Genomic DNA, 19,233 nt, shown 5'->3' on the forward strand with positions numbered 1-19,233 from the left:
CTGTCACCGTCATATAGTCCTTAGTCTGCCCTGTTCCACTTGTCCACATGTCTGTGGTTAAGTGGACATTGGGTACAACGGCAGTATTCAGGACACTGAGGACATTTTTTCTGCCGTTTGTGTACAGTCTCGGTATCGCCTGCCTAGTGAAGTGGAATCTAGACGGGATTTGGAACCAGGGATACACTACCTCCATCAATTGTCTAAATCCCACTGCACTAATGGTGGATACCGGATGCACGTCTAACACCAACATAGCAGTCAAGGCCTTAGTTATACGTTTTGCTTCAGGATGACTGCTGTCGTACTTCATCCTCCTCGCTAAGGACTTTTGGAGGGTCAATTGTTTAGTAAAAGTAGTGGTGTTCCTACTTCCTCTCTGGGATGATGAACGACTCCCAGCAGCAGCAACAGCAGCAGAGGCAGCAGGAGGCGTAGCAATGCAGGATCCTCCGGAGGAATCCCGGATAGGAGAGTCAGTCATGCCAGTGACATGGCCTGCAGGACTACTTCCGATCATGACTAAAGAGGAAATTGACGAGGAGGGAGTTGACGGTGTGGTTTGCAGGCGCTTGGATACAACGGAAAAAAGGGATTTAGGTGTCCCTGGACTGCTTATGGTCTTAGCCAAAGTTTCTGAACTTGACAGTAACTTTTTATGAACGCACTGCAGGTGCCGTATAAGGGAGGATGTTCCTAGGTTGTTAACATCCCTACCCCTACTTATTTCACCTTTACATATGGTACATATGGCAAGACAATTGTTGTCCAGATTTGGATAGAAATATTGCCAGACAGGTGGAATGTTTGGTCTTCTGCCCAAGTATGACCGTGATGGTCTTTTTCATTCCACGGACAACAACTGTCTCCCCCGGAGCCTGATTTAAACAAACCACATCACCATCAGAATCCTCCTCGCCAACTTCCTCCTCAGCGCCAGCTACACCAGTATCCTCATCCTGTTGTACTTCAACAGTGACATCTTCAATTTGCATATCAGCAAGTGGACTGTGGGTGCTCCTTTCAGCACTTGCAGGGGGCGTGCAAATGGTGGAAAGAGCCACCTCTTCCCGTCCAGTGCTGGGAAGGTCAGGCATCGCAACCACCACCACACTTGGACTCTCCTTGGGGATTTGTGATATCTTCTTAGAACGCACAGTTCTTCACTGTGCTTTTGCCAGCTTAACTCGTTTGATTTTTTTAGCGGGAGGAGGGCTTCCATCGTCATGTGAAGCTGAACCACTAGTCATGAACATAGGGAAAGATCTTAGCCGTTCCTTGCCACTCCGTGTCGTAAATGGCATATTGGCAAGTTTACATTTCTCTTCAGCTGATTTAAATGTTTTTTTCAAGGTCATTTTCCTGAACTTTGTCATTTGGGATTGTATGTGCCCCCTACTATGACATTGGGCATCGGCCTTGGCAGACGACGTTGATGGCATGTTATTGTCTATGTCGTGACTAGTGGCAGCAGCTTCAGCACTAGGAGGAAGTGGTTCTTGATCTTTCCCTATTTAATTTTTATCGGAGAAAGTTTGGTCCTGATATATATGTGTGGCTAAGGCGCACACAAACACAGAAAATAATTTTTTATTTTTGTTGGAGACTAGTGCTCTTTGTGGGTTACACCACCCTTTAAGAAATGAGCCAGCCGGCCCTTTACTTATGGGACACAGGTGCACGCTTGGCGCTGCTCCTTTGTTGATGCACGTGCAGCTACTGCGCACACAATTCACAAACACAGAAAATATTTTTTTATTTTGTTTGGAGTGCCCTTTGGGGGTTACAGCACCCTTTAACGGACAAGCCAGCTGGCCCTTTACTTATGGGACACAGGCGCACCATTTGGCGCTGCTCCTTTGTTGATGCACGTGCAGCCACAGTGCACACAATTCACAAACACAGAAATATTTTTTTTATTTTTTTTGGAGTGCCCTTTGGGGGTTACAGCACCCTTTAGCGGTCAATCCAGCCGGCCCTTTATTTATGGGACACAGGCACACGCTTGGCACTACTTTGTTGATGCACATGCGGCTACTGCGCACACAATTCACAAACACAAAAAAATATATTTTTTTATTTTGTTTGGAGTGCCCTTTGGGGTTACAGCACCCTTTAATGGACAAGCCAGCCGGCCTTTTACTTATGGGACACAGGCGCACGCTTGGCTCTGCTCCTTTGTTGATGCACGTGCAGCCACAGTGCACACAATTCACAAACACAGAAACATTTTTTTAATTTTGTTTGGAGTGCCCTTTGGGGGTTACAGCACCCCTTAGCGGTCAATCCAGCCGGCCCTTTATTTATGGGACACAGGCACACGCTTGGCACTACTTTGTTGATGCACGTGCGGATACTGCGCACACAATTCACAAACACAAAAAAATATATTTTTTTATTTTGTTTGGAGTGCCCTTTGGGGGTTACAGCACCCTTTAACGGACAAGCCAGCCGGCCCTTTACTTATGGGACACAGGCGTACGCTTGGCGCTGCTCCTTTGTTGATGCACGTGCAGCCACAGAGCAAACAATTCACAAACACAGAAAAAAAAATTTTTTTTTGCACTTGGGGGGAGCACCCCTGATGGACAGAGCACCCCCTGGACAACACTACAGCACCCCTTTAGGACTGGGACACTGCACAGGACTTTGGAGTGGACACAGCCCCTATGGACAACTGACTGCACAACACAGTCCAGCCAGCCCCTATGGACTTTAAAGGAGTGGACACAGCCCCTATGGACAACAGCAGCACAGCGCAGCACAACACTACACTGCACTACACTACACTACACTACACAGCCCAGCCAGCCCTAACTCCCACCCTCCCTCTTCACTGTCCACAGCCGGGTGAGAAAATGGTGCCGACACGGGTACCTTATATAGGATCCAAAACCCGCGAGACCCGGAAGGCGGGATGATGACGTTTTGCCTCGATTTCAGATCCGAGTCAGGCGGGAAAAGTCGAGCCTGATTCGGATTGGCCTCGGATCGGGGATGGCGCGGGGGGGGTTCGGATTTCAGAAATCCGAACCCGCTCACCGATAATATATATATATATATATATATATATATATATATATATATATAAATAAAATATATAGAATACAGTTCACCCTGCACTCCTACCAAACTTTGTTATCTTGCCCGGTGCATGGATGGATAGACTGAGTGGAGGCAGGACAGGGATGGCTGGCTGCACTAGGGGGGAGATGCACAGCGCAGGGAAAGTTGGCTGGACTGGGGGGGCAGGACAGTGATGGCTGGCTGGACTAGGGGGGAGTTGCACAGGGTAAGGAGGGCTGGCTTGAATGGGGTAGTACCTGGTTTGCACAGCCAGCCAGAATCAGCGTCGACGGCATGGCAAAATCAAATATGGAATGGGGGGAGCGGGTGGCACTGGAAGCACTGTGCTGCACCCACCGGCATTTCAAATATGGTGCCAGGCGCGAGCCAAAGCTCGCAGACCGGCAGACAATCAGGGGCGGCTGCTCCTGATTTGCTGCCGGTCTGCGAGGTCTCGGTGGCTTGCGGCTGGCACCATATACAGCATACATTGTACCAATACTCCATGGCTGTTAGTGCAGCACCGCAGCCACCCGGGAACCCCTCCGCCTCTGCTCTGCTCTCTCTGGGCCCGGGACTAGAGGCCCGGCTGTCCCCCTCCTAATGGCGGCCCTGTATGCATGTGTGATAACATATTATCTACCATCTAATCATAGTAGCTGCTAGAGATATACAGCAAACATGTGCATCCAATGTTTATGCATCAGACAGTTTGTTATTGTTTATATCTTAGGTCTTATGCTGGGTACACACCTGAATAATATATTCATTTGAGCGACAAACGATATATATCGATGGTGCATCGTCTGTGAATGACGTTGTTCACGTACATATCTGATCAGCCTGCAGCACAGCCGATGATGATATATCAAGCAGATATATTGTTACATCTGGCTGTCTGTACGACCGACCCGCCGATCGCACGATATGTCGGCTGGAGCAGCCATTGAATATGATGTCACAAGTGGGCAGGCATATTCAAATGGCTCTGACGGTCACACACATCTGGCGAAAGTGTTTGGTAAGTGTGTATGCACTTACCAATCATTAGATAGGTTGGCGACCAGATGTGTAACCAGCTTTAGGACATAGGGCTTGATTCAGACCCGGACGCTAAGTTGCGCTCGCTAGCTCTGAGCGATTGTCGCCTGTCTACGCATGCGTATAAGTCGCAGTGCGCGTGCGCAAACTAGTACGAGCGATCGGATTTTACTCGCTCACCCTGAAAAGACTGCCCAGTGGAATGAGTGACAGATAGTGCCGTTTGTGGGTGGTAACAGGGGAAGGTGCTTGTGAACGGGGGGGTGGTGCTGCGAACGCAGGCGTGTCTGACCGTCAGAACGGAGTTTAATGGGTGTGCATAATTAGCAAAGTAGCATCATTAAACACGTCACTTGGTTGTTTTTTACCCTGAACTGCTCGCAGTGCTTGCGGGAGGGTAAGTTCTACTTCAAGCGCTGCGAGCAGCTTCGATGGCTCTCGATGTTACCGATTAATACTTCAAATACCGGAGATGACGTATTGCAGCACAGTGCTTGCGAGTGGCAAGGGGGTGTCTTTATACACTAGCGAACGCTTATTGCTGGGGCTCTCTAAGACATAGAGGGCGTCTTTATGAGATGCAGTGCGAGCGCTTAATTTAAATATCCGGCCCCTTTTTGCCAGCGAACGGCCACAATTTGCAAGCGGGTCTGAATCAGGCCCACAGAACCCAATGCTCATCTACAGGCGCTGTCATGTTTGGAATTTTTTACACCTGTTACCGCGTCTCTGTTTTGGATGTTTTTCATCAGATGTATCAATGGTGAGCTGCCAGAAATGATAATGCCATAAATTATGGCTTTTGAGATTTTTCTTCTGCATTTTTTTCATTTTTATCAGGTTTATTTTAACACATCTGACTTCTGCAATGTGCTTTACTACACATGCGTTTGGCTCACAGTGTGCAAGTACTCCGTGGACACAGAGAACGTTCTTGCAACGCAGATCACTGTGTCTATAGCTCTCTGGAAAAGTATGTAAGTTATTTGTATTTTCTTTTAAAAAGGTCAGAAATCACCTGTCCTTTTTATTAGGCGCATAACCAACTATCAAAGAGGTTTTGCCCGCAAAAACATTACGCAGACCTCGCAACCAATTTTGGATTACCGCGGGTATGTGCACACCCTATACCCACGGTATCCAATTTAAAAAAATTGGTCACAGGGTTTTTGCTGGCATAAGTATATTTTAATAAGTGTTTTTTATATATATATATTATATATATGTATATATATACAGTCAGGTGCATAAATATTGGGACATTGACAGAATTTGGCCTCTATTCACCACCACAATGGCTTTGAAATGAAACAAACAAGATGTGCTTTAACTGCAGACTTTCAGATTTAATTTGAGGGTAATTACATCCAAATCAGGTGAACGGTGTAGGAATTACAACAGTTTCTATATGTGTCTCCCACTTTTTAAGGGGCCAAAAGTAATGGGACTATCAACTCAAAAGCTATTTCGTGGACAGGTGTGGGCTATTCCCTCGTTATTCCATTATCAATTAAGCAGGTAAAAGGTCTGGAGTTGATTCTAGGTGTGACATTTGCATTTGGAATCAGTTGCTGTCGACTCTCAATATGAGATCCAAAGAGCTGTCACTATCAGTGAAGCAAGCCATCATTAGACTGAAAAATCAAACCAAACCCATCAGAGAGATAGCAAAAACATTAGGTGTGGCCAAATCAACTGTTTGGAACATTCTTAAAAAGAAAGAACGCACCGAAGAGCTCAGCAACACCAAAAGACCCGGAAGACTACGGAAAACAACTGTGGTGGATGACAGAAGAATTATTTCCCTGGTGAAGAAAAAAAACCCCTTCACAACAGGTGGCCAAATCAAGAACACTCTCCAGGAGGTAGGTGTATATGTGTCAAAGTCAACAATCAAGTGAAGACTTCACAAGAGTGAATATAGAGGGTTCATCACAAGATGTAAACCATTGGTGAGCCACAAAAACAGGAAGACCAGATTAGAGTTTGCCAAACAACATCTAAAAAAGCCATTACAGTTCTGGAACAACATCCTATGGACAGATGAGACAAAGATCAACTTGTACCAGAGTGATGGGAAGAGAAGAGTATGGAGAAGGAAAGGAACTGCTCATGACCCAAAACATACCACCTCATCAGTGAAGCATGGTTGTGGTAGTGTCATGGCGTGGGCATGTATGGCTGCCAATGGAACTGGTTCCCTTGTATTTATTGATGATGTGACTACTGACAAAAGCAGCAGAATGAATTCTGAAGTGTTTCAGGCAATATTATATGCTCATATTCAGTCAAATGCTTCAGAACTCATTGGACGGCGCTTCACAGTGCCGATGGACAATGACCCGAAGCAAACTGCAAAAGCAACCAAAGAGTTTTTTAAGGCTAAAAAGTGGAATGTTATGCAATGGCCAAGTCAATCCCCTGACCTGAATCCGATTGAGCATGCATTTCACTTGATGAAGACAAAACTGAAGGGAAAATGCCCCAAGAACAAGCAGGAACTGAAGACATTTGCAGTAGAGGCCTGGCAGAGCATCACCAGGGATGAAACCCAGCGTCTGGTGATGTCTATGCGTTCCAGACTGCAGGCTGTAATTGCCTGCAAAGGATTTGCAACAAAGTATTAAAAAGTGAAAGTTAGATTTAGGATTGTTTAGTTTGTCCCATTACTTTTGGCCCCTTAAAAAGTGGAGGCACATATAGAAACTGTTGTAATTCCTACACCGTTCACCTGATTTGGATGTAATTACCCTCAAATTAAATCTGAAAGTCTGCAATTAAAACACATCTTGTTTGTTTCATTTCAAAGCAATTGTGGTGGTGAATCGAGGCCAAAATATGAAAATTCTGTCAATGTCCCAATATTTATGCACCTGACTGTATATAATCATTATTATAAATAAATATATTTTTATTATTATACATACTGATTGTGATTTAAAAAAACAAAGTTTGCTACATGAAAACTACATTTAAAAAAATATATAAATTCTATTTTTAAACTATGCCTTCAAAATGTGGCGATAATTACAGAGACCATGAGGCAAAAAAAAAAATCAGAGGTAAGACTATGATACATATGAAAATGAACACATTTCAATTCATTACTATGGTTCTGGAACTATTCTGCGTTATTACAATGCAGACAAATAACGCAATGTATGTAATAAAAATACCATAATACATATAATACATCTGCAAAGAAATAAAAATGAGATAAAAACACGAAAATGGCATTTCATTGCAAAAACAGCTTTGATACATATGCCTATTAGTTTCCACATAGATAACAGTGCAAATTATACTTCCATTTCAGTAGCTCATATTGTCGTACCCCAGGTGGAAGTGTGGGCACAGATAAGTTAGATATATATGGTATCTTGCAGTAGGAAATAATTTAATGGTTTGGGCAACTTTCCTTTCTTCTGGCAATAACTCCACTTCCCAGAATACAGCAGAGAGGCTAGGTCTGTACATAGTAAAATTACTTAATGTAACAATCTTGGTAGCACTCCATGAAGAGTATAATCAGCATTTAACTAGCTATAATATACAGCATACGAAGTACAGTTTGCAGTAGTGTACAGTATGTAATAATTCTGACATATACAGGACCAGCAATAACAGTAAGCCATTCTATGAGGAAGCCATGCCATCCTGTGTGAACTAAATGTTTTTATTTCAGATGTGGGCTCCATTGCAGATCATTTGAGCAAATTTCATAATCTAGAGGGGCAGAAAAAGAACCTTGCACTGCCCTGGACATATATGTACAGCCATGGCCAAACGTTTTGAGAATTACACAAGTATTGGTTTTCACAAAGTTTGCTGCTTCAGTGTTTTTAGACCTTTTTGTCAAATGTTACTATGGTATACTGAAGTAAAATTACAAGCATTTCATAAGTGTTAAAGGCTTTTATTGGCAATTACATTAAGTTTATGCAGAGTCAATATTTGCAGTGTTGATCCTTCTTTTTCAAGACCTCTGCAATTTGCCCTGGCATGCTGTCAATCAACTTCTGGGCCACATACTGACTGCTGGCCGCCCATTCTTGTCTAATCAATGCTTGGAGTTTGTCAGAATTTGTGGGTTTTTGTTTGTCCACCCGCCTCTTGAGGATTGACCACAAGTTCTCAATAGGATTAAGGTCTGGGGAGTTTCCTGGCCATGGACCAAAAATGTTGATGTTTTGTTCCCCTAGCCACTTAGTTATCACTTTTGCCTTATGGCAAGGTGCTCCATCATGCTGGAAAAGGCATTGTTCTTCACCAAACTGTTCTTGGATGGTTAGGAGAAGTTGCTCTTGAAGGATGTTTTGGTACCATTCTTTATTCATGGCTGTGTTCTTAGGCAAAATTGTGAGTGATCCCACTCCCTTGGCTGAGAAGCAACCCCACACATGAATGGTCTCAGGATGCTTTACTGTTGGCGTGACACAGGACAAAGCCTTTTGAAGGATGGCCCGGTGTCAAGAAGGGCAGCAAAGAAGCCACTTCTCTACAGGAAAATCATCAGGAACAGACTGAAATTCTGCAAAAGGTACAGGGATTGGACTGCTGTGGACTGGGGTAAAGTTATTTTCTCTGATGAATCCCCTTTCAGATTGTCTGGGGCATCTGGAAAAACGCTTGTCCGGAGGAGGAAAGGAGAGCGCTACCATCAGTAAAATGGACGTCCGAGCACTTTCTTGGCTTACGTTGCCTAAACCGTTAAAGATATATCACAAAAATTAACTTTATTTTATACCATGTAGAATAGATTGATACGTATTATCTGGTTTCTCCAGAATTGATGTAAGCCCTGTTTACTGATACACAATTTCAGTTTTTCCCTTTTATTCCTATTTCATTTCTGTGAAAAATAATTCTTTATATTCAAACGAGTTAAATTCCCGGTAAGAGTCTGCTTTGGCATGACAATAAATAAAGCACAGGGACCAACACACAACGTGGCTAGAGTTGACCTATGTGGAGACTGTTTTGCTCATGGACACCTTATGTGCCAAACTAAATCTTTTTGTGTTGACGTCAAGAGGAAAAAGGAGTTAAGTCGTCTACAAATTAAATATGGAAAAATTGCTTCCGTGCAAAGCCGGGGCGGTTTGTATATATATATATATATATATATATATATATAATTTAGATTTATCTCCAGCACATTAGGGGTTAGGTACGGGACGACGGCGCTTGGGATCCCATCGGTCAGAAACCTGACGCCGGCATTACTCGGGTTAGTATCATAACCCTACCCCTAAACCTCTCTCCCCGCACCATAAACCTAATCTCCTCCCTAGAGTCTAAACCTAACCCTCCCTCCTAGTGCCTAACCCTCCCCCCTAGTGCCTAACCTGCCCCCCTATTGCCTAAACCTAACCCTCCTCCTAACCCCAGTACTTACTAATGGGATGCTGGTGGTCGGGTTGCCTGCGCCGGGATTCTGACAGGTTTCGGAATTCCGGCACCAGCATTCTGAGCACCGGCATCCCGCACACCAGTATTTCAGCTGCATCCCTTTAGTACAGTTCAGTGCACTTTACACATATTAATTAGCAAGATGTGTTGAAAGCTTACTATGAGATGTCTCCTTTCCGAACTCAGCTGCACACTCAGGGCCTGATTCAGACCCACTCGCAAGCTGCTGTCCGCTCGCAAGTGGGTCGATGTTGTGCACTGCGCATGCGCACGACGACGGGAGCTCCGTCGTGCGCATGCGCCAGACGCGACGAGCGAAGGACTTTCCTTCGCTCGTTGTGTCTGATCAAAGGGGGCGTGCTGTCGATGTTGATTGACAGCACGCCCCCTTTGGTGGGCGTACCGGGGGCATGCCTCCCAGACGGGGGCGTTCCCAAGGGAACGCCTACCGTCAGAAGCCGGCCCACTGACATCACTAGTGATGTCAGTGGGAGTGATTTTGGCTCTGATATAGCCAAAATCACTCCGGGCCTTGCGGTTGAAAAACTCAACCGTAGGCTCCGGCTCACAGTGGCAATGGTCGCGATGGTCAAGACCATCGCGGCCATCAAACTGCACGCTCGTATAGGCTGTGGGTGGTGACCCACAGCTATACGAGCGTCCAGGAGGACGCTCCATAATTATGGAGGGCGGCCCTCATTCAGAGCGTGCGCTCTGCTCAGAGCGTACAGCTCTGAATGAGGGCCTCAATGCCATACACACACTCACAGAGGCAGTAATGTGTGGTGAGGTCAATGGCTGGGGAGACACACATGGAGGTGGGTCTGAGTGCTAGGAGCCTGTCTCACCCCCTACTCACTGTAACTCTCCCCTCACTACACTAAGCTTCAGTGTCCATTGATTCTCCTACCGGCAGCACTGTATTTTCTCTTGCTGCTGCTGACTGAGATCCGATCTCTAAACCCTGCATTCCACTTCCTGGTCACATGACACATCCAAGGAGTCCATCAGTGCTTAAGGCACGCTCCCCATACTCAGACGTATGCCTTATTAACTCTCCTTCTGTGCAGCTTACTGCCCGTAGTGTGGCCCCGCCCCCAGCTCTGCAAGCAGTGTCTGACTATACAGAAGTGAGGCTGAGCTGTTGCTGCCTCATCTCTCTTCTCCCTGCAGTCCCACAGAGCTCCACAAGCTGGTGAGTGTTAACTATAAAAATGATTACAATAAACAAAGAAGATGTTTATAAATATAAATATCTTCTTTGTATTATTCTAATAATTTTTATCTTCTTCTTAGGCCAATTCAAGTTTAATATTTCCAGGACGGAAAGCTGCCTACAGCAGCACAGTACTTAAATGCACATTTAGAAGATCCTGCCGGCTACTGTCTGTGACCATACATTTACATACAAGGTTTGACAGTGCCATAACCAGGAGCACACTGCTTGGGGGCTGGTGCTGGACATGAAACTATAAGAGTAGTGGGAGGTTGCCACGCCATCCCAAAGGGGAGAGCAGTTATTGTCTGCATGGTGTTCTATATAGAACATTTTGCTCTGGCAATTTCACCACCAACAAATAATAGTTATGTTCCTTGACTGGTACCCAGTAATCAGATGGTCTTCCAAGTGCCGGCCGCGAGGCTGTTTGACGGCTTAGAGAGGCGCTAACATCCTCGCGGTCAGCACTTTTGTCGGAGAATGCCAGTTCTTGCGACAAAACACCCAGGTTAAGTCAGGTTAAGTCTCAAAAACCGGCATTCTCCGACTTAAGATGTAGTAGTCGGACTAAACAGCGGGCTGGATTGAATAGCTACGGGACCAACTTCCTGACGCTATTCAACTCGCTCTGACTTGAATTGCGCCCATTGTATACAACCATTTTGTGGGATAAAACAATACTTGTGAGGATGTAGCCTGTCAGTACACTCAGAAGCAGTGTTGTCATTGATATATATTTTCTTAGTTTATATCTTTTAATATTGGTTACGTTATTTATAAATGTACTATTTATCTTTGAAATAAAGCAGCCTACAGTTGTCTTTTATTTCAAAGCTAACCAAAACTAATTACATTTCATAGGCATAGCATACATTTAAATAAGTCTATAATCACAGGAAAAGTTAATAAATTGCTGACAAAGCTGCATTTGGTTAAAATCCTATTTATTAATTTTTTAAGTTCTTGCACGTTTTACAGGGAAATGTATCAAACCTTAGAGAGAGATAAAGTACCAACCAATCAGCTTCTAGCAGCAACTTTACAGGCGGTGTTTGAAAAATGACAGTTAAAAGCTAATTGGTCGGCACTTTATCTCTCTCCAAGTTTTGATACATCTTCCCCTCAGTCACTAAAACAGCTAAATGATAATACTGAATCACTCAATATACAGTAATCAAAGTGGAAATTATTATTATTATTATTACATTTTATTTATAGGGCCCCACAAGTGGTCTGCAGTGCCGTACATACAATACAGGGTGCACAGAACATTACATTACAATACAGTAACCGAAATATAAACAGAGCACAAGTAACAAATAGCAACACAAATCTCCATACACAGTACAGCTCTGAAGGTGAAGGCTGTCATTGAAGTACTTGAGAAGAAGGCTGTGAGAAAGTGGGGAGGAGGACCCTGCTCCTAGGAACTTACAATCTAGGGGAGAGGGGAGACAGACAGATGACATGAGGCATGAGTGTGTAGAGGGGGACCTGAGTGCAGGAAGTAAGCAAGGTAGAGATGGCTGAGGCGGGAGGGACAGAGACCTGGTAACATGGTTTTGTGATGGAAGGGTATGATTTGGTGAACAGGTGGGTTTTCAGTGCACGTTTGAAGCTCTGCAAAGGTCGGGGAGAGCCTGATCGAGCGAGGAAGCTCATTCCAGTGAAGGGGGCTGCACGGGCAAAATCTTGGATATGAGCATGAGATGAAGTAACCAGGGTGGGGGAGAGGTAACAGTCATTGGCAGACCAGAGTGGGCAGGAAGGAGTGTGTAAGGAGATGAGGTTGGAGATGTAGGGAGCAGTGGAGTTAGAAAGGACCTTGTATGTGAAGGTGAGAAGTTTGAAGAGGATTCTGTAGGGAAATAATTGCACTAGATCACTTTGTAATGACAAAAAAAAAATATATAAAAGTCGGTGAAAAGTGCTGTAGAAATTTAGAAATTTAAATATACAATAAAAAATTCTAAAATAAATATTGCATCGCTGTAATGTAAAAGCCATTTTGCAAGGATTCATTAGAAGAATAAGGATATTTGCAGAAATATAAATGGAATTGGTATATCGGGATGTGCATTAGTATTTTTATCTGTTATGCAGAGTGGTGCATGAAGCATCAGCAAATAATTTGTGCACATAAGTAATAATATATCTCTAAATCTTCTGCCACTGTTTCAAAGTTTGCAGAAAAATAACCACCAGGCAGTCACCTCCCCGCAATGGAAGAACGGAGTGAGTAATTCTCATGTGTTCTCTAGAAGAGTTAATTCTAGAACATCAAATCCTACAGTATTATTGCAAACTCAACATGCCAGATATATTTTATGCTGAGACTGGAGGAATGTTATTGCAGAATATAAAGAGTAATAGTATGTATTATTGTAAACAGGCAGTAAGGCTCATTTACTGACATCAGACTTTGCAGACATACTGTACAGCACATTGTTTTGTGGAAAAGCTCTATTTATCAGCCTAACATACACTTACATGCTGACATTCCACATTTGGGAAGTCAATCCGGGCAAAGATTTTTCTCGACCAAATGAGGACACAGGTGGAAAGTAAAAACATAAATGTAAAGTCCCCCTCACTATCCAACTTCAACTATTTTGTTTTGTAAAATTGTGCAATGTGACAGATGAACTGAGAATATTTTACTTTCAATGTAATTTATTTAACTTATGTCACAATGTACCAACTGTTGAAGTATACGTTCATAAAAAACACCATACTGGATATAGTCTCACAATAACAATATTAAATAGTAACAACTTTTTTCATTTTTTTAAATGATGCATAGGCCTGAACTGGCCCACTGCAATACAGGGAAATCCCTGGTGTGATTTACAGCCTGTGCCCCCACCCCTGCTACTCACTCTCTACAGTAGGGGTGGGCAATAAGTGGCCCCCTATATGTAAATCCTGTCTGTGCATTGCCCCTGCCCAGGGACAACAAGCTAGCTTATTAAATGCCATCTGCTCATCTCTTTTAGAGATGTTCCGCAGCAGCATGGTCATGCTTCATGCTGTCAATTTCTGGTTTAAAAAATGGTAAAAGTACAGCCATTTTAACCATGGCAAATTGTGCGCACTTACATGTTGAATGTTTGCCAACACCAGCCTATGATGGGCTAACTGTTACACAGGGGTAACATTGATACCTTGCACAAACTGGCAAGAATGAAGGAGGGGTAGTAATTCTATGTGGTCCTTTAGAGAGTACAGTACCTGATACATACACAGAGGGGCTTAATCTACAGGTGCGATGGTGCATGATGCAATCACAGTGCGTGCCGTAGCGTATGCTGCTGTGGGTAATCGCATGGCGCGATGCGTGCGCACATTTGTAGCGCAATCTGCAAATATATAAACCAAAGCAAAAGGCCCAGGTACTGAGAAGTTAAATGAACAGTGCTAAATTAAATGTATAATTTATTTGTGTAACAAACATATAATAATAAAAGCAACTGCAATAATTAAAAATTAGACAATATAAAAAGAACACAGATTGGTACTTCAATCAATAATTAAATAGTAGGTGCCTCAAACTCACCTTTTCCTGTGAAGCATCATATGGTAGCACTTGGATTTGTGTCAGCAGCTCACCACGGACACTGCTGATTTGGCTGACCTAACCTGAGAGCGGCATCATTCACAGCCCTACACACACGCATTCTCTCTCTCTCTGTGTACCTCCATACTGAGATTTGCTGGATCCACCAGCCACGCGGACCTGAGTGTTCACCTCTTCACCCTTAGATACCACGGCTGCTTTTTTTCTGAATCTGCAAATATGTAGCAGGACACATCTGTATATACTATGAAGTGGGAAGTTAACTGAGGAGCATCGATAACTGCTTAGCCTGTTTAAACTAAGTGAGTGGTAGACCAGATAGGTGCTTGGAATTTCTGAAAGATTCCAATGGATCAGGCAAGATACAGGTTACCCCTCCCAGCCCCTATTTATCTACCCAAAATTATTTCTGCTTTTTGCTCCTTGTATTGGAATGAGCAGCAAAAAAACTGATTAGTAAATTAAATAGCGCAGTGAGGATGTCTACAAAAAAAAGGTCACAAGGTAATGTCAGTAATATAACATAAAAGTTACAACTTTGGATTCACTTGATGCTATGAAAAGTTTCATCCTATGGGGCCTATTCATCATAACTAAAAATTAGGTTTAGAACTTGCATAGTGTTCTACCTAGTTACTGGAGAAATTCATCATTCCTTCTCTCCTTAAGTATCCATTCTGAAAAGCTGTCATATTTGCGATGACAGCTTTTCGGGTAGTAGATACTGTTCCCTGCCTATACCTACCTTAATGTTAGGGACACCAGTATAGAGGAGCCTTGACGATTGGCCTGGCGCTTATTCAAATATTTGCAAATGTATGTAACTAATACCTCTGAATCTCTATTATTATGTAGGATTTAAGTATTTTTTGTTGATTTAGCTACAGTGTGCTGGGGGCAAATCCCTTTAGTCTGTGTTCAGTGTAAACCCCGCCCTTTACAAGCACCTGTGCTATGTCATTAAGTTGATCTGAGCAACCACTACTTTTTATTTATACCTACCTTATCACAGCTGTAATCAGTGCTGCGCATGCGCCGTTTCTTTCACTATAGCGGCGTATGCGCAGCACAGATTACAGCTGCGATAATTCTGTGTCCCCCCCCTCTCCCCCCCTTTACTTACCTGGCCAGCTGTAGCCACCGACCCCGACCTGTCCCGGTCTGCAGCGGACAGCACGGCCAGGCAGAGGAAGATGAAGATTTTATATATTGTGTTACTTTATTTTGTTCTCACAGCCGCAATGCTATGAGAATATAGAGCAGCAGCCAGAGCCTAGGAAGGGACCAGAGCGACGGAGGGAGCCGGCAGAGGACCTGCCCAGCTGAAAGTATAGTAACACCATCAAATTCTGAAAATACTGAATTTTCGGAATTTGATGAATAGCTTAATTTCCATATCCCCATACTAATGTATGGGCGTCACTAGGGTTGGTGTCACCCGGTACTGTAATGCATGGTGACACCCCCCCCCACAAAAAAAAAATCGGGACCATGGAGCGCAGCTCCACGAACTCTTCCCCCTTACCAGTCCAGCAGTCACACTGTGCTCCTCACGGAATGCCAGGCGCACCCGGCAGGCGTGTCGATGCCACGCCCGATATTCTGGGTAGCAATGCTTAAAGTGGTCCTAGAGATGTGGTGGAACGACCCCCCCCTCCCCCCGGCGATTTATCAATAAAAGGACAGCGTGCGCCTAAGGCATGTAGCGCAAAAAGGGGCGTGATCTTGAAAGAAAGGGACATGGCCATACAATACTATCCCTAATTCAAATTACGCCACACAGTAGCACAATCTTATCCACATTACACCGCACATAGTGCTAGAGATTCACATTACACCATAAAGTACCGTAGTGTCCCTTATTTATGTTCTGACACACAGGAGTGCCCATTTCACACAATGACCACGTTATTGACACTTATACACAATGCCCACAGTAGTAGTGCCCCTTATTCAATGCCCCCAGTAATAGTGTCCATTATGCAGTTTCCCCTTTAGTAATACCCCTTTATGCAATGCCCCCTGTAGTTGTGCCCAATATGCAGTGCTTCCTGTATTAGAACCCATTATGCAATGCCTCCTATATTAAAGCCCATTATGCAATGCTTCCTGTATTAGAGCCCCTGATGCTGTGCCCCCAGTAGCTCCCCTTATGCAGTGCCCCCTATAGTGCCCTTATACAGTACCCCAGTAGTGCCCTTATACAGTACCCCCAGTAGCACCCCTTATACAGTGCCCCCTATAGTGCCCTTATACAGTACCCCAGTAGCACCCCTTATACAGTGCCCCCTATAGTGCCCTTATACAGTACCCCGCAGGAGCTCCCCTTATGCAGTGCCCCCAGACAGTAGTGCCCCATATGCTGTGCCTTCCATAATGCCCTTATACTGTGCCCCCTATACAGTACCCCCAGTAGTGCCCCCAGAACACCCCCAGTAATGCCCCTTATGCTGTGCCCCCTCCCCTGTGCAATACTTACTTACCTATCTTCAGGATGTCCACTCCAGGCTGGCTTCCAACAGGAGGGTTCCGGGCGCGCACCTCCTTCTTCCTCATGCCGCGCGAGTGATGACGTCACCGCGGCCGGCGTCCAGAGCCACACACAGGCACATAGAAATGCTCTGTGCCTGTCTGTGGCTCTGGACGCCAGCCACGGAGAGAGAACTAAGTCACTCCCGGCGGCGGCAGAGTGCAGGACCTCGGAGGAAGGGGGTGTGCTGGCAGCAGGTGCGGCCCGCGGGTCTGTATGCTGCTGTTTTTGGTGTCACCCCCTTGAAGGGTGACACCCGATGCGGGCCGCACCCCCCGCACCCCCCTTCTGACGCCACAGTGTGTAAATTAACGCAGACGGACTTAACCAGGAGATATCACTGATATCTCCTGTGTTAAGTGTCTTCATGAATACTAAAAAAACAGTAATGAAGGAAAATGTTCTTAAACAGTTATTTTAGTGTTATTTTATTTTTCTCCCTATGAGAGAGTCCCTCTCATTTCCTTTTTTATTTTTTTACCTATTAATCACTTTGCAAGACAGGATTAGGAAACACTACACTATTGTTGCTCACAGTAGAAACATTCACTTACACACTAGATCGATTCTAAAATGTCTTTTTCACAGTCAAGAATAAAGCAATGCCTTGTCTTAATCACTTAGTTTCAATTGATATTGAAAAAAGATGGAAATCTCAAACAGAGTTATAAAAAAAGAGATTATATCCTCTGATTCCAATACCTCACAGCCAAAACAATGTAGCACTATTAATATCCACTAGTAATGAAATAATCTATAATATATCTACACATCCATATATCATTCTATCTACATATTTATATATATATATATATATATATATATATATACACACACACACTGTGGATACATGTACAGTATACATGATCAAGTATCCTAATAAAAAATTAAAAAAATACATAATATCAAAGCTAATTTACCATCTAAAACAAGCATACAAATTCATGTCAAACTGTGAATTTCTGTCATATATACATATGATATTCCACACCATGATTCATCTGCCTGCCTCGTTACCTCTGTGTCAATGTCCCATTGCTTAGTACTGCTCCATGTCGAGTCCAGACCAATGCTTCTCAACCCCAGTTCTAAGGGCACACTAATGGCGCACATCCACTTCCCGATTATAATGAGCGATTGAACGATAACGATATCATTATCGTTCATTAATCATTCACAAATCGTTCATTAAAATGTAAAAAACGATCAGCTGGTCGTTTTTGATATCTATCATCGCCCGAACATGCTGGCCAATCTGCCAATAACGACAGATAGGCCATATTCGGGGATGAGGGAGGGTGCCTACACTGAACGACTGATCATTCAGTGTAGGCACAGCACAGACTGTGAAACGACTGCACGATTACCATGTCCTAATCGTGCAGTTGTTTTACAGTCTCCTAGTGGATGTGCCTCTTAACATTGCATGACTTCCATATCTCCTTGTTGGATAACAGGCATATTTATTGCCAACAGACACATTTTATAAGATCCACAGGTGGTTCTAATTATTTAATGTCTGATTCTGTGAGGAGACCTGGAAAACATGCACTGTTAGTGTGTCCCGAGAACTAGATTTGAGAAGCACTGCTCTAGGCTTTCTAGTATCTGTGGTCTAATGTCCCAAGCAAGCCAATGAAACAGTAAAAGGTTACATTTCTGGAATTGAATTGGGATGGGGGTCGGTGTAACTGCTTATACGCACTTCTCTAGGCATCCATATACAGTCTAGTTAGGATGGTGCACTGATCTTTGGGTTATTTGCAAAAAAATTACAATATGCATAAGGAGTTTATTAATAAACAAGTGTACAAGTATTTTTAAAATTGCTACTAAATCCCTTTTCAAGAGCTTGTACTGCATATTTTCTATAATGTAATCTATAATTGTAAATAATAACAATATCAGAAGAGGGCCACCCCCCCTCCCCGCCTACAAAACGGGGCGAGCTGTCGATCAACATCGACAGCCGCCCCGTTTGTAGCAAACCCCAGAGCGAGTGAATTTCTCACTCGCTACGGGGCTTGCGCATGCGCATTGCGCATGCCACGTGTGCGCAATGCACAACCATCGACCCGCTTGCGAGCACTATGCTCTTGCGAGCGGGTCTGAATCAGGCCCCTAATCCAGTGAGGCCAGCCCACTCTAAGTTTCCCTCTGAGAGGGGTCAACATATATAAATAAACTGGCAGCTTCTCTAACCTTAATAACTGTGTAAATACATTAATTGCCACTCACTTAAACATAAATATTTGTTTTACTATGTACAACTACATATATGAAATTATATATATAACAAGAAGTGCGGCTGGATTCAATGACATTTTCCTCCTATTAACTAGTCTCACTGGGGTGCCACATATATGTGTAAATGTATATATATATATA

The sequence above is a fragment of the Taudactylus pleione genome, unplaced genomic scaffold (assembly GCF_031769625.1).
Source record: "Taudactylus pleione unplaced genomic scaffold, aTauple2 ptg000129l, whole genome shotgun sequence".
In the NCBI taxonomy this organism is placed as follows: Eukaryota; Metazoa; Chordata; class Amphibia; order Anura; family Myobatrachidae; genus Taudactylus; species Taudactylus pleione.